Genomic DNA, 15,759 nt, shown 5'->3' on the forward strand with positions numbered 1-15,759 from the left:
ATATATACATATATGTATAAATCGAAGAATATTTGAATAATTTTTCGAGAGAAAAAATTGTTATGGAATGAAAAGAAAGAAAGAAAAAAAAAAACGTGAAACAAGTTACGCGAGATTGGCGTTATTTTATTCGATTATCAAGAGTCGAAGAGAGAGAGAGAGAGAGAGAGAGAGGGGGAGGGAGGGAGGGAGGGGGAAACCGGTCGAAATTCAGACGGTAGTACCGTGAAGGTGATTTATGAAAAAGCGTGTGACGACGAGCGTGGGCCCTCTTCCATCCGACCAAAATTGCGGCCTAATATCCTCGAGCTCGTCCGATTCGCCTCGATGCCTGCAATTATTGCGCGTACGTATAACACACACGTGTATACCGGGTGTCGATCAAAATTCTCTTCCTCCTCGAGGATGTCCGCCTCTTCGTCTCTTCGCCGAATACGATCGTTTCCTTCTTCCTCTCGATAAAATTATACATGAAACGAGGGAAGAGGAACTATTGTATTATTGTGCGACAAAATATCGAAAATGATGAAAGTGGTAAAGGCTTTTCTCGATAAATTTTTTTTCAAGATAACGAGACAGATGGATAGACAGATCCACTGTACGAGAATTATTGTCGCCAAATAATTATTATTATTATTATTATTATTATTATTATTATTATTATTTCCAGTTGGATTGAATTTCTTCGACGTTTCTTCGACCGGTTGTATTGTAATTGGATACGTGTGTTAAATTCGTAGAACGACGCGGCCCGATCGCGTCTATTAAACGATTACGACGCGTGACGCGGTTCGTTGTGGCGAAGAATTATCGATCGATAATTTAACACGCGAGGCGAGGTTGTAATTCACCGTGAAGGGCAAAAATCCGGTCGTTTCGGCGATTAAAAATGAAAAAGAGGAAGAAAGGGTTTTAAGGGGGTTCGCGCGTTAAAGGCCGCATCGCCTCGATACACACCGTGTCCACTTTTTTACCGACACCCCGTATACGCTCGGTGTATTTGTTTTTTTTCCCCTCCCCCGAGTTGGGGAATGGAGGGGGAGGTGGGGGGGGGGGCAACAATGGCACGAATTCGCGCGTGGCGGAAGCGCCGTTATAATTTTCGGGCGTGAAAAGATTTCGTGCTGCTGGTCCCCTCCCCCCCCCCCCCCTCCCTGTTCGACCGGCTCATTATCCTTTCGCCAAAGCGAATGTTTGCTCGCCCGCTTTGTCCACGGCTTCCTGTTCCGCCCGTTTTCGACTTTTACGTAACGTGCCTCCGACCCCTTGCTTGCCCCCTTGCCTCGACCTCGTAAAACTGAACTGAACCATCGTCTTAGCCTCGATAAATACAACCGAAGGGAAAAAAGGAAAAAAAAGAAACACTTCCGGGACGTGTAAAAATTATCAAGACGGCTCGAAGGAGAGTAAAAACCTTTAAAAGATCTTCAGAAAGAATTGAACGAAGATTTACAGTGATTACGGGAATGAAAATATCGAAAATCTCTTCCCTCCGTTGAATCGAAGGATAGCCGCGAGAAGAAACTCGGGGAAAAAATCTCAAAGCTGTTTCCACAGGTTGCAGAGAGCTCCATCTACGCCTGTCTCTTCTCCGATTGCGAAATCCTCGATCGCAGAAAATCACCCGCTCCGCAGAAGAATTTCGGCGGATGGAGTGAGAAAAATCGGCGTGGGGATAGAAATAGAGGAAGAATCCCGTTCGGTCGGAACGGACGAAATTCCAAGAGAAGTTGATCGCAAAGAGAGAGAGAGGACGAGGGCATTGTGTCGGCATTTCTACGACTAGTCGACGAGGTTTGACGAGAGATTGATGCCCGGACCCGGTCTCAAGGCGAATCCGCGCGCGTGCTAGCCCCGTCCAGGGAAGAATCTCTCTCTCTCTCTCTCTCTCGATGGACGCAGGATACAGGTTTGCTGCCGCGTTTCGATGCATCCCCCTCCCCCTTGTCCCTCCCGCGAGGCGAATCGAAGGGGTGAGGGGAGGGCGAAGAAGAAAGGGCAGGCCGCCTTCCGCTCGTCTAACCGTGGCAAAAAGGGAGAAGGCGAGGCATCGCGCGGGGACAAAAGGCACCGCCGCGGAATTTTGAGCGTCGGCTCAGCTTCTTGGCCCCCGTCAAACACGGGGGGACTCTCTGTCCCTGTCTCTCGCGAGGGGACCGTAAAAACAGAAAATATTTTCCCGACGGGGACCGCGTTTGACCGCGCGACGTTTCCGCTCCGACCAAAGGGAAGTTTCGAAATTGTATTTTTCCAAGGGTTGTTGATGATCCTCTTCGCTTCGGTGTAACCGAATATTCCAAAGTTCCAAAGGGTTTTTTGGGTTTGGACTACGTCGATTTTTTTCCCTTTTCTGGTGTTTCGAGAATTTTTGGGTGTGTTGTAAGTGATAGACGATGGATATAAATTTTCGAGTTCGAGTGTACTTTTCTGGATAGTGTAGAATCTTCGAGGAAAATTATACAATATCTGCGAGAGTGTCGAGGTTTGTCGAGGTAAAAGAAAAAAAGAAGAGAAAGATATAAACGGAGCGAGAGAAGATGGTATCAGCTGTTCGTCGATGTTGGATCGCGAATTCGAGAGGAAAACTCGCAGTCGTTTATGCCATGGGGGATGCCATTAATCCACGGATTCTCCCCTAAATCTTTGGCTGCGTGCTCCCGGGGACAGTGAACGCGTTTCCATCCAGGGGAATTGCTGGAAAAGGATTCTGAACCGGGGAGGGGGCACAGGGGAGAGGGACGCTTCTTCCGGAAACTCGGCGCGACTTAAAGACGGGACGTGCACGGGATTCTTAGCTGCCGTTTTCTTAATAGAATTATTATTTCTTTACGATATTCGTAAATATTTTTCAATGATCGAACGACGTTCGAAAACGATTCCTATCGTTCTTAACGTATCATTTGTTATACCCTTCTCACGCTGAGAATTTCCTTAAAGAAAAGAAAGATATTGCTTTTTGCGTGTTTGCGTTCCCCTGCATTTTGAATTCCAAAAATCAATATCCATTATCCGGAAAGAAAAATGGGGATGTTTTAAAAAATTCGAGGCGTACGAAAAGAAACGTTTTCCCCTTTGAGGAGAAGTATCTCAGTTTGTAAAGCGTCTTAATTTTGTGGTAACGAACGATATTTATTCACCTCCATTTATTGCGCCTGCTCTTTCATTATTCGCATCCGTTAAAAATTTTGATACAATCTCTCAAAAGTAAAAGTCCCTTCCACTCTACTTTAATTAACATCCACCTCGTCCATGTAATACATCCAACTTTTTTGCAAATATACATATATCTCCCCTCCGAGCGATTAAACGTTCGATTTTCTTTTTCTTCCAATTCTCTTTCCCCCCCTCCCCCTTTTTAATCTGAATATAAGGTCGACGAGGTGTTGCGGTGAAATCGCATGCTCGACCGTGTGCACGCAAATAACACGGCAAGCCGATATTATTGATGTGCGCGCTCACATTTATTTTCACGTCGTCGTCCACTTTTACCGGTGTCCTATCCCGTTCCTTTTACGCGCAATTCAATGTTCCAGATCTGTGTCGTTCGATCGTACGAATGGAACGACGAAACGAATCGGCGACGATTTAATCGATGATGATCGTGGAATAAATTTATATTTATATCAAATTGTAATAGTTTGACGATCGAAGTTTCAAGAATAGGTTTTCTTTTTTTTTTTTTTTCTTTTTTGCCAGAGAGTGAATATCTTTAGCGCAACTTTTTTTTTGTAAGAAATTCTTCTGTCAAGTTGTAAAGTTCTTATGGATAGTTTTTACAGGTGGTATGTAAATAAACTATACATAAGAACGGTTAAGTGATTTTTACATTTTTTTTTTTTTTTCTTTTTTTGCTTTCCATCGAGCAAAAAAATGCCACGTGGAGAAACTATATTTACGATGTTTCTATTAATAATACATCTACTATTAATTTCCATTAATCAGTCCTTGACTCGTTAACTCGATTCTATTTTCTTTCCAAATTTCTCTCCTTTCCAACTTCTTTCCAAAACGATCCAAAATTCATTCCTCCTCCTCCTCCTCCTCCTTTCCTGAAAACAATCCCGAAGACAATGTTCCCGAAACACCAATGTAAACCGACGAGAATTGTATCCAAAGAAATTATCAAAATAAAAAATAAACGAAGCGTAAAGTAAAGAAGAGTTATTCGAGTTAGAAGAGGCGCGCGATCTAGGAACGAAGGTTACCGATCAATCACGATTCGGCATTGAACCGAAGCGTTCCCCGTAACCCCTGAGGCCAAGTTCCCTCTCCTCCTCCTCCTCCTCCTCTCCCCTCCCCTCACCCTCCTCACGCTGGCAGCCGGTTAATGACGACGTGCACCGTGACCACTACATAGTAGCAAAATTGCACTTAATGCACCGTCGTGCCTGTCTTTAACGATCCATTACGTGAATTCTCTAGAAGCGAGAGACGAGAGAGAGAGAGAGAGAGAGAGGGGGAGGGAGGGAGGGAGGGAGGGAGGGAGGGAATATATGCAGGTAATAAGCGAGCAAAACGGCTGATTGATCTCGAAATACATTCGAGGCGACGTATTCGGATTAAGGCGTTAATTACCCCCCCTCCCTGAGAGGGGAGGTTGAAAGGGGGGTTGAAGAGGAGCCGGTGCCGTGATTTACGTGGCGCGCGATAAGCGATCTCGGGATCGGGAGCCGCATTTCGCATCGCTTAATGACACGTTTCGAGTGTGTGTGTATTATTGGACACGTTTGGACTTTTTTAAAAATCGGATAATTGAGAGGGAGAGAGGGAGGGCTATTTTTAAACCTTTCTCTCTGAACGATTCGTCGGTGTCCTCCTCCTCCTCTTCTCCTGTGGGTTTTTTGAATTTTAAAAGAAGGGGAAGGAGGGAGGGGTATCATCACAGGTAATCGCGTTGAAACGAGACTTGCGCGCAATTTCACGCTCGATCGCTTTTATTAACGACGATTTTTAAATCGCGGCTAGATTTTTCTTTCTTTCCTTTAAACGGTACGTTATGTATTCCAGAGGAATTTTGGATTTTTGGAATTTTCTGATCCAGTGTAATAGATTGTGATAGAATCGTGAACGAGCGAATTTGCGAAAAAAAAAAAAAAAGGAAAAGGAAAAAGAGTGTGTCGCTCATGCTACGCATGACGCAGCAGTGGATAGGTTAATGGCGATGCAAAGCAGCCAGGGGTCAAACGTTGCACGTCATTCAGGTACGGCGTATCATCCCGAAGTAGCGTTCTTTCGCGGGGAATTTCGAAGGAAGAGGTCGAAGGGGTCGGGAATTGTTCGACGATGAGATTTATTCACCTAGGAGGTCTCTATCCTAGCACATCAGGCTCTGACGATTTTACTCGTTCTTTTTTCTATTCGTATCGCTGAATTGGAGAATATATATAAGCGTTTCGTTACATCGTAATATTCTCATTAGAAGGCAATCTATATTCCTCTTAGAATTGAACGATCCTCTTCCACTCGTCGCCGTGTCGTAATTTAACAGTCAGGTGTTAAGGTTGGTAAATGAATGCTTATTTACGAAACGCAAAGTGCGTTTTAAACGAGAAGGAGAAAGCAGGCCGGCTGATTAAATTCGGGGTCAGCGTATTGCCTTTGGAACAAAGGTTGCGAGATCTCGGTTGCATGCATACCCGGGATTGTATACAAATCGCTGTGACATAATCCGCGTGTTGAATAAAGATATTTTCTACCAGTGAAATTCACAGAGGGTATATCATCTCCTCGTTTTCATTTTCATTTTCATTAACATATATTTAAATGATTTGCTTGCTCGTCCAATGGATTCCAATCTCTCCGTTCTGATCGCTATTCGTTCCATCCTTTTCGTTTGAATAAAGATTTTTTCTTTTTATTAGATTTTCAATAAGAAACTCGTTTAATCAGTATCGAAGAGATCGAAGTTTTTATTGAATTGAAAAATTGACGTGTATAGGATATTTTTGAATTTTTCTTTTTTTTTTTTCGTTATCAAACGATAAATTCGTGGAAAATTTACCGATACCGTTTTGGAATATAATCGACCACCACCGAAATTTACCACCACGCGATGCGGAAGAGTTCGGTTTACCCCCAAAGGCTGTGTGCAGTTGGCCACCCTGTTTATCCTCGGTGGATAATGCAGGAAGGGACTCGGTCGGTTAACCAACCCCTGGCGCAAGGGGTTGAAACGGCACGACGCACCCTTCGAGCAACCAATTTCTATTATCCCTCGAAGAATTCTCGCTCGGTTCGTGATTCAGATGTCGCGAATCATCCCTCCATAGCTAAAACGTTGTCGTTTATTTGTAATTATTTGTATCGAAATATTTATTCGAATAGGGAGACGTTCGATCTTCCCGCTATGAAAATTTTATTTGGAAATAAGATAAAAAAAAAAGAAAGTAAATAATAATATTCTTTGGAAAAAATAAGAGAAGGAAACAACGAATTTCTTCTTTCCAAATAAATATTTCATTTTCATTATTCGTGAATGAATATTTAAAACGCGATGAATAATACCGTTTGTCAAAATTCCCTCTTCGAATCCATTTATCTCGATACGTGGGTCGATTTTGCAAAAGTCGAGCGTTCCGTGTTTTTCCAAGTTGACGATTTTTTTTTTTCCCATTCGAGGAGCTCGTCGAAACAACTTTTTTTCCAATAGCCGGGCAAAAATTCTGTTATTGTTAGCATGCAATTTTTGCTCGTATTTATCGCGATTTCTCCGCGACAAGTTGCGACAGAAGAGAGAGAGAAAGAGAGGGAGAGAATGACGTTTATTTTTCTCTTAAAACGATGTATAATACCATTTGTGAATTCCATTATTATATTTTATTCGAAAAAAAAAAAAAAAAAAGAAAGAAAAGAAATGGAAAGAAAGAAAAAGAAAACGAATATATCCATCCGTAATCGTTGAAAGCGATGTTATATAAAAATTGAACTTAGGTAAGCAAGATAATTCGATATTACTTCGTTTCAATGGAATTTTCTCGATTTTGATCGAAGGGAAATTCGGGAAAGTAGCATCGAAAAGGGTGAGCTTTTAATCAATGCAACGCCGGCCGGAATGCAACGCGCTTTCGGCTCAACAGCATTCGCGTTGCTCTGTTTGCGCAACAGGTGACTGTCGCCCCATGAATAAAACTATCAATAAAATTTTCACTAACGAATCATCGACGTTCTTCATCCTCCTCTCCTTCCATCTCCCGTATTTTCACTTTAATTTTTGATTTTTAATTTTTCCTTAAACGAATTCCCTTTCGCTCGTCATCTCGTTGTACGAGAAATCGGTGGGAGAGCAGAATAGAGGAGTAACGAAAAGTAAAAAGGAACAGTGGATAGTCGACGAGCGCTTCCGAGACTCGGTCCGCATGAATTATTTCCGTCGATCGCGATGGAAACGCGACACAATGAGAATTCGAACCGATCGATTTTTACCTCGATGGCTTGTTTCTCTTGGAGGGTATCGTTTGATTAATCGATCGATAATTTAATTATCTGTGCATAATGATTTCTTCTTGCAACAATGGAATTCGAAAAATTTTTCGAAAGGATAATTCTTCCCTATCTTACGATTAGATTCTCGAGTTCTATTTCGATTGAAGATCGAAGAAAAAGAGAGAGAGAGAGAGAGAGAGAAGAGATAGGAAATTGAGAAGTTGATTTCGATTTCATTTCTGATCAATGTTTTCGTTTCGAAATTTCGCAACCAGTCCGCTGCTCTCGCCTTCCGTAACGAGAAAAAGGCGATGAAAAAAAGAGGAACGCGGGGGAAAAAATACAGCATCGACAGCCATGGGCAGGGGCGGATGTATTTTTTCTGAAAACACCGTCACCACCTTGTCTCGCCATCGTCGTTCCTGAAAAGAATGGAAAAACAATATTTTGACGTTTCGTGCCCCAAGTTTTCCATTCCCTTATCATATTCCACCCGTCTCTCGATGCATCTTTTTTTTGTCTCCCACTTTTTCGTCGCAACGAATTATATATATATATATATCGTTTGTGCATGAAGAGAGAGAAAAAAAAATAAACAACTATTCTCGTATGAAACACGAGTGAAAAATATCTCCTTTAATCTTAATAAATCGAAAAATAAAAAAAACGATGAAAGCAACGCTTGCCAAATTTCTAACGATTCGAAGGAATAAAAAACTCTCTATTCCTAATCGAATCTTCAACGTTCCTCCCTTCCTTTATGACGATAAAATCGATAAGAATACGATACACATACAATTTCGTCAAATTTTTAATTTTCTCACGATGGGAAAAAGACAAAAATTGTTCAACGTCTTTCAATCTGAAAACCTGAATCGTATCGAAATTTCCAACGCCTTTTTCCATCGAAGAAATCGAACGTTTATGTTAATAAACTTTTAATTTTCACCATTTTCAACTCTTCCAAAACCAAACGCAGAAAACGGTTCGCACCAAATTTCCAACTTGACTCGATCTTTGGAGGGAGAAAAATTCGAATCGAAATCAAAATTCCAATTAAAATTTCGAAAATTTTCAACGTCTCTCGTTGATAAAAAAAAAAAAAAAGGAAAAAGAGATTCGATCGAAAACACGTAAGCACGATGGATTTCGTCGCATCCCCTGTGGATTTCGGCGCGCCATCCCCTTTAACGATGTTTTCGAGGCGGTCCGCTTTAAGGATGGGCCTTTATTTAGGCTGGCGGTCGCGGGGGTGGCGAAGTACAGTTGCGTCTGTACACCTCCACGATTCTCTCCCGGGCTGTTCCACCCCTTCAACCCTCCCTCCTCTCGTACTACTGCTCTTTAGCCAGGGATCACTACCTCACCCTCTCCGCGCCTTGTAGGGTGGACGAGGAGCGGGGCCAGATTATCGATTAAAAAATGTCTGCCCTTCAAGACGGCCTAGGTCACGACCTGTCCGTCACACACACACACACACACACACACACGTACTGTCCAACCACCCGCGCACACGGGTTGACGTACGTTTGATTCTTCGGCTGGTTTTTTTCTTTCTTTTTTTTTTTTTCGGTCGTCGTGCGCTTTAGGGTCAGCTGTACCACTCGTACGAATTATATTCAATCCGATTCGTACTTCTGACGTATTTCAGACGCGTTACATTTGGTTGGACTCCGACCTCCCTCCAAATTTTCGATCCGTCTTCTTTCGAAGAGTGTATCGTTCGATGTATCATTTGATAGTAAAAGATGATTTGATTCCTTGATATTTTCGAAAATTTTCAGAGGGACGATTAATTTACAAATTCAAGTTTCGAGTATCGCACAAGTTTGTAAATTTTATTTTCAATGTTTACGTTCTGTAAACACTAGCGACTTGTACTTTAATTTTGAGATTTTGGATTTTTAATTCTCAATATCTTGTTTTGCGTTAAAATTTTTAAAATCGATGAGTGATCATCGAGCAAAATTCCTCAAACATCCCTGGAATTTTTTATAGACTCGTGTAATTACCATACTAGCAACTATACTTGCTATTTTGAGATTTCGAATTTTTAATTCCCAGGCCAATATCTCGCTTTATGCGAAAATTTTTAAAATCCAGTAATGTCGATGAGTGGTCGCCAGGCAAAATTTCTCAAACGTTCCTGGAATCTTTTACAGACTCGTGTAATTACCATACCAGCAATTATACTTGCTATTTTGAGAATTTTTAAACTCTCAAGCCTAATATCTCGTTTTACGTTAAAATTTCTTAAAACGCAGCAAAATTCCTCAAACATCCTTTGGAATCTTTTTACAGTCACGGAAAGTTTCCTGCAAGAAGATCAAAGAAACGTGAAAAATTTTCCCTCGAGTTTTGAAGCTCCCTCCAATTTTAAGAATAGCATCTGTCCCTTGGACGGAGATGGTGATAGGAATTAAAGAGGTTTGCTGACCAATTACCCTCTCGATGATTATTTCACCTCTTGGTGAAAGGATCGAAAGCTGATCAACAATCTCCTCCCACGGATTGTTACCTCTTCTCGATTAAAGCAGCTCGAGAAGCCAAGTGCCTCTCGTTCATCCCCCTCAAAGTATAAAGGCAAACGTTTCGAGTCCCGTGAACAAGGGAGTCCCCTTAAATCGAGTTCCACTCTTCTCAACCCTTGCGAGCCAAAAATTTCAAAGCTTCCATAAGAATCATCATCCCCATCGAACCAAAGCTTATATCGAAGCCGGTCCATCAACGAGCCTCGAGCACCCGATTTCGACCGTCACCACGTGTCTCGCGTCAATAATTTCTAATCACTTTCGATCTTTGGAATAATCAATAGGATCGATCGAATTTCCAACGAAATGAGTGCCGATAATAATTTTTAATCGTCCCTTCGTCGATCATCGTCGTGTCGAAAATTTTCTCGTATTTCGTAATTCAAGAAGAAGAAGAAGGGAGGAATTAATTCAGAAGAAGGATGGAAGGAATTCTGTGAACGAAACGAGTGTACAAGAATCGTCTCACCCGACGAAATGAGTGCCGATAATGATTTTTAATCGTCCCTTTCTTTTCTTCAAATTTCAAAGAAAATTTAATCTAATTGAAAAAAGAAGAGGAAAAAAAAAAGAAAGGTGGAAAAACAAAGGAATCGATCCCGAGGGAGGATGGAGAAGGAATCCTGAGAGAGAAAGAAAGAAAGAAAGGAGCGCTGTGCGTAAGTGCGTGGGTGGTTTGCGACAGGTCAGGAGCGAGGGGGTGGACGGTGGTGGATCGAAAAATAGGAGGAAGGTGGAGAGGAGAGGAGGAAGGTGGGAGACGGTTTCGGTGGTGGGGAGCGTGGCAGAGGGGCGGTAAGATCGGACGAGACAGACGAAGATGGAGGATAATCGATAGACACGGCTAGACGCCGCCCCAGACAACCTTTTACCTTAGCTTAAGGACACCCCAACTCTTCAACAATTTACCTTGCACGCCGGGGATGCATATTTACCCCGCGAAATCCGGGCCACCCTCCGCCTCCTCCTCTTCTTCTTCTTCCTCTCAGCCTTCGTTGATCCACCGATCGGATTTTTCTTATGGATCGTTTTCGTCGCGCGTGAACAATTTTTCGTTCTTTTCGTAATTACGATTTCTATTCTTTATTTATTTATTTATTTATTTATTCTTTTTCTATGCGATTTTGAAAAATTTTAACATATCACAACTTGAAAATTTTACGTTCGATAATTTTGTTTCATCGATGATTGCAAATTGTTCATGATCAATTGCGAATCCTTTTTTTCCCGTTTCTTTCCATAGAATCGGAAATACAATGCGTTTTTTTTTCTTCTATCATTTGTCGAAGAATATGTTTGAAAGCACGGTATTGGTAGGACTTGAAAGAATTTCACGATTTTTACGTTCGATAATTTTGTCTCATCGATGATTGCAAATTGTTGTTCGTGACGATTATCAATTACGAATCCTTTTTCCGTTCTTTTCGATAGAATCGGAAATACAATATCGAAGAATAGTTTGAAACCACATGTTTATGATACAGTTTCCTTTTTTTTTTCTTTCTTTCTTCATAAGCCAAGCTTATAAACATCTTCCTTCCTCTTCGAGAAGTAATCGCACACCTCCGTGGTGGTGTTAATTTCGTTATCCTCGGTAATTGATTTGTCCCCCTCCCCCTCCCTTCCCCCTCCTCCCACCCCGGCTGTGTCTTGAACAGACTCGTTCAACGAGATACGATATTAAGAGGATTAAAGCTTCCGTTTCCTTCGAGCCTCGAGTTTAAATTTTCATTTCAAGCTTTTCGAAAACGAGGCGAGAATTAGATAAATCGCGCGAACATGATCGAGATCTTCGATTTCTTCTTCGATAGAATTGATTCTCTTGTGCTCTTTTTTTTTTTTCTTTTTTTCCTCATCAATCGGATTTCCCCCTCTCGTCGAGGAGAGGGATTCAAGTTGGCGAGTTATCGAAAAAAAAAAAAAAAAAAAAAAAAAAGGAAGAAAGAGGCGGCGGTGGAACGATTAATATGAATCACGTGGATCGTGGATCATGGAGCCCTCCCCTCCCCGTGTTTCGCGATAACGCAACGGTTTATCGAGACGCGGGATCCCCGAGAAAAGCAATCCACTTTAGCGGTATATCCTCGATTCAAAACACGGGATTCCATCGATCGCCCGTTTCTGAAACCCTTGTTTCCTATCCTCCTCCTCCTCCCTCCGCCTCCCCGCCCTAAACTTAATTTTGTAAATTGAAAGCGGTCCGCGCGCGCTAACTCGCTAACCCACCACAAATTTCCTCAAATTTATCCGCAAAATTGGATTTTTCCATTTTCTAACATTCGTCGTTTCCTAATTAAAAATTTCTTTCTTCTTTTTTCTTCTATCAGAGATTCGTTCTTTCGTTCTTTACGTACGCCGTAATTACGTACGTCTATTTATATTTTGAATGTTGTTTTATCTTTATTTTTTTTTTTTTTTTTTCTCTCGGAAGATAGAAACGACGACGATAGGTTTTCTTAGGATAAATCTAAAGTAGAAAATGGGGGAGATGGAAGAAATCGTCTCGTTAGTTTCTCATTGTTTGGCATTGAAACAATGAAACATTCGGGGTCTCCTTTTGACGTGAAGCGCTAATTTAATCCAATCTGATAATATAATAAGCGGTAATCTAAAGGTTCGAACGGAGGATAATCCAGCGTGCCAATGTGACCAAGTTTGATTATATCTTAACCACACGTGGTAAGACACAATATGGTTTATAAACTTGGTCTCGCTTTGTTTTTCCACGGCTCGAGATGATGTTGCAAGTTACTCGATCACAATTTTTCCTTCTCTTCTTTGATCGCTCGCGTTATTAATGACATTCTCTCTTTTTCTTTTCTTTTTTTTTCTTTTTTTCTCCTCTTTTAAGAAAATATCGATCGCACTTAATTCGTGGTCGGAGGAAAAAAATCTGGCGGTTAATAATTTATTGATATTTATTTATTCAACTGTGAAATCGTTGGAAGTCGATTAATCCACTTCGTTTTTATTGAATTTAAGTTGATAATAATTATACGAATTTCGTAATAGAGAAAAAACCGTTGTACCGTGATAAATATCCCCTCCGCTTGGAAAATGAAAATACGAAATTATTTGCAACTGCAGTCTCGCGGATATCTTTTTCCCCGTTTCTCCCCCCTCTCTTTCTTTCTTTCTTCCTTCCTTCCTTTCCTCTCCCTCTTTCTCTCATTTCATTATTTCCGATCCGACACGTATTTGCAATTCAAGATGGCCGGAATGCTCAGCCCCTATGCTCGCCAGCGGAGAGATTCGTGCGCCGCGATAAATAAAAAAAGAAAAAGAGAAAAAAGAAACGAGAGAGAGAGAGAGAGAGAGAGAGAAATAATAAAGGGGGCCCTCTTTCGACGACGACGACGACGACGACGACGACCAATCGTGGCCCCGGTTGATCATATCGTGCAGCTTAATTTATTATTTTATGCGCCACGCACGTGCGTTACGTGTGCACGGTCGAAAACGTGTGCCCATCTCTCGAAACCTCGTCCAACGAAAGATAGGATACTCCGAATTTGCATGAAAAAAATTCTCTTTCTTTCCTGTGAATATTTATCGATTCGAGGAAAAATTTTCTATTTTATCTTCTATTTTTTTTTCTTTTTTTTTTTAATGAATATTTTTATCCTCTGTGAAATATACTGAAGAAAAGTTTTAAGTTTTTCGAGAAAATTTTGAAGAAAAATTTCTTTCCTATTTTTTTTCCTTTTGTGAAATATATATATATATTTTTTTTTTTTCTGAAATATAAGAGATATTAGGGATTGAATCTCGTGTATGATCGAATGGAAGAAGCGATGATTCTTCTTCTTGAAAATTGTGAACTCGTCGGGAAGACCGACGGAAAGGAAAGGAAAGAAGGAGGGGAAAAAAAAAAAAAAAATAACGCAGGCGTTTTTCATTGCGTTGGAGAAGTAGAACGGGTAACCAATAGGATCGAAGTGGGCCAGCCAAGAAAAATCTTTCAAGGGAAAACGGGTTGCAAGAAAGGCTGGAAAAAGGCTCATTCGATCCTTCCACGTTTGTTCAATCGTCGCGGGAATTCTTATCGGGTCGTGCAGCTTCCTTCAGAAATTCCTTCTTCTCAATTCGCTTACACGTAGATAATTATTTTTCGTTCCCCCTTAAAAAAGAAGAAAAAAAAAACAGAAAAAGAAAAAGAAACGATCTTTACACACATTGCGAAAGATTCTTAGAATTAAAGAAACGTAAAAAAAAAAAAAAAATAAATAAATAATCTTCCCTAATGATTTTTAACAAAATATCTCCCGAATAGACGCATCAGACGAATGATGTTCACATATAAAATTCTTGACCCGCGTTCGAAATATGAAACGGCGAATGGAACTCGTTCCAACGAAAAGAAAGGAAAAAAAAAAAAAAAAATTACGAAGGAAAAAAAAAACGCGCAAGACAAACCTTCCATCCTCTTGCACGTACACGGAGGGTGAAAGGTAGTCCACTCGCACACTCGCGCAACGCGTATATAACCCCTTGCAGGGGGTGGAAAAACCTACCCCAACGAGGTTGGAGGATGCGCTCGCTATGGGTGGGTAAAAGGGAGAAATAAGAAAAGCCGGAGCCACCGGAGGAGACGACGTCGTCGTCGACGACGACGACGACGACGACGACGACGGGGTATCTGGGTCGAGACTCGTCGACGCCGACGTCCCGGCGCCAGGCGTCCTTTCCTCCGCCTTTTTTTTCGGCAACCGAGAAAAAACGTCGAAAAGAGGGAAAAGTAGTGCCGCGGGATCCGTTGTTTCGCGGGTTCTCTCCACCACCTTCTCCCATCCCCCTCATGAAGAGGGAGGAATGGAGGGATGATAAGTCAAATCGCCGTTGTTCGGCGAATGGATACGGCGGATCGAGGAAATTTCTTCTTGGATCGATTCTTTCCATTATTTGCTTGCTCGGTGGAGAAACATTTTTCAGGATTGAAAGTTCGAAAGTTCTCCATGAAGATGATCGATTAATTGTTTCAAAATATACGTGATTTATATATAAAATGTTCAAAGTAAGATGTAATAACGTATTAATATCGAACGTACCTCGTGAAAATTGAAATAAGGATAAACAGTAAAAAGGAAATTGCGCAAGAATCTTATTTTAACGAAATACATAAAATTAGGACTATTTTCCTTAAACAATAAAAATAGCGTAATCCCAATATCCAATCTGTGTACATACATTTCGATCGCTCGAAATAATTAAAAAAAAAGAAACACATACAAGATTAAATTTAAACGAGCTGATCCGACAAACGAACAACGAGAAACAAAAGGAAATGAAAAAAGGAAAATCATAAACCCTCGTTCAATTAAAACGAGTTAAGAAAAAAGAAACAGAAAAGGGGGGAAAAAAGCATCGAATCGCGAGACGAAACAGAAAAAAATAACTCTCTGGACGAACTTTAAAAAGAATCTTCGTACCCGGAGGACTCCACTTCCCTTACACTTTGCCCGCACTTGAAAAGTCTCGCCGCTCTAAACAGTCGAGCATCTTACAGATTTAATTTTTTAAAGTCGGGGGGGAGGAGGGAGGGGAGGGGGAAGGGTAGTCGGCGAGAGTCACCCAAGCGGTAAAAAGGGGTTTGCGCGAAAGTTAGAAGTTAGTTACACGGCCACCCCTCATCTGCATATCCGCGCCCTACCGCCTCCGTGAACTGGACCACCCCTGCCACCCCGTCGTCTCCCCGGCTGCTTTCCAACCCCTCCGAGGGAGCGGTGGCTGTAACCAACGTGCCGCCGCCGCCGCCACAACCTGTTCAACAAGTGGTTCTTCAGTTTAGCGGCCGACTTAGCGCTTC

Source organism: Apis florea, unplaced genomic scaffold (assembly GCF_048593485.1).
Source record: "Apis florea isolate Af1SG1 unplaced genomic scaffold, ASM4859348v1 contig_3081_pilon, whole genome shotgun sequence".
NCBI classification, from domain to species: domain Eukaryota; kingdom Metazoa; phylum Arthropoda; class Insecta; order Hymenoptera; family Apidae; genus Apis; species Apis florea.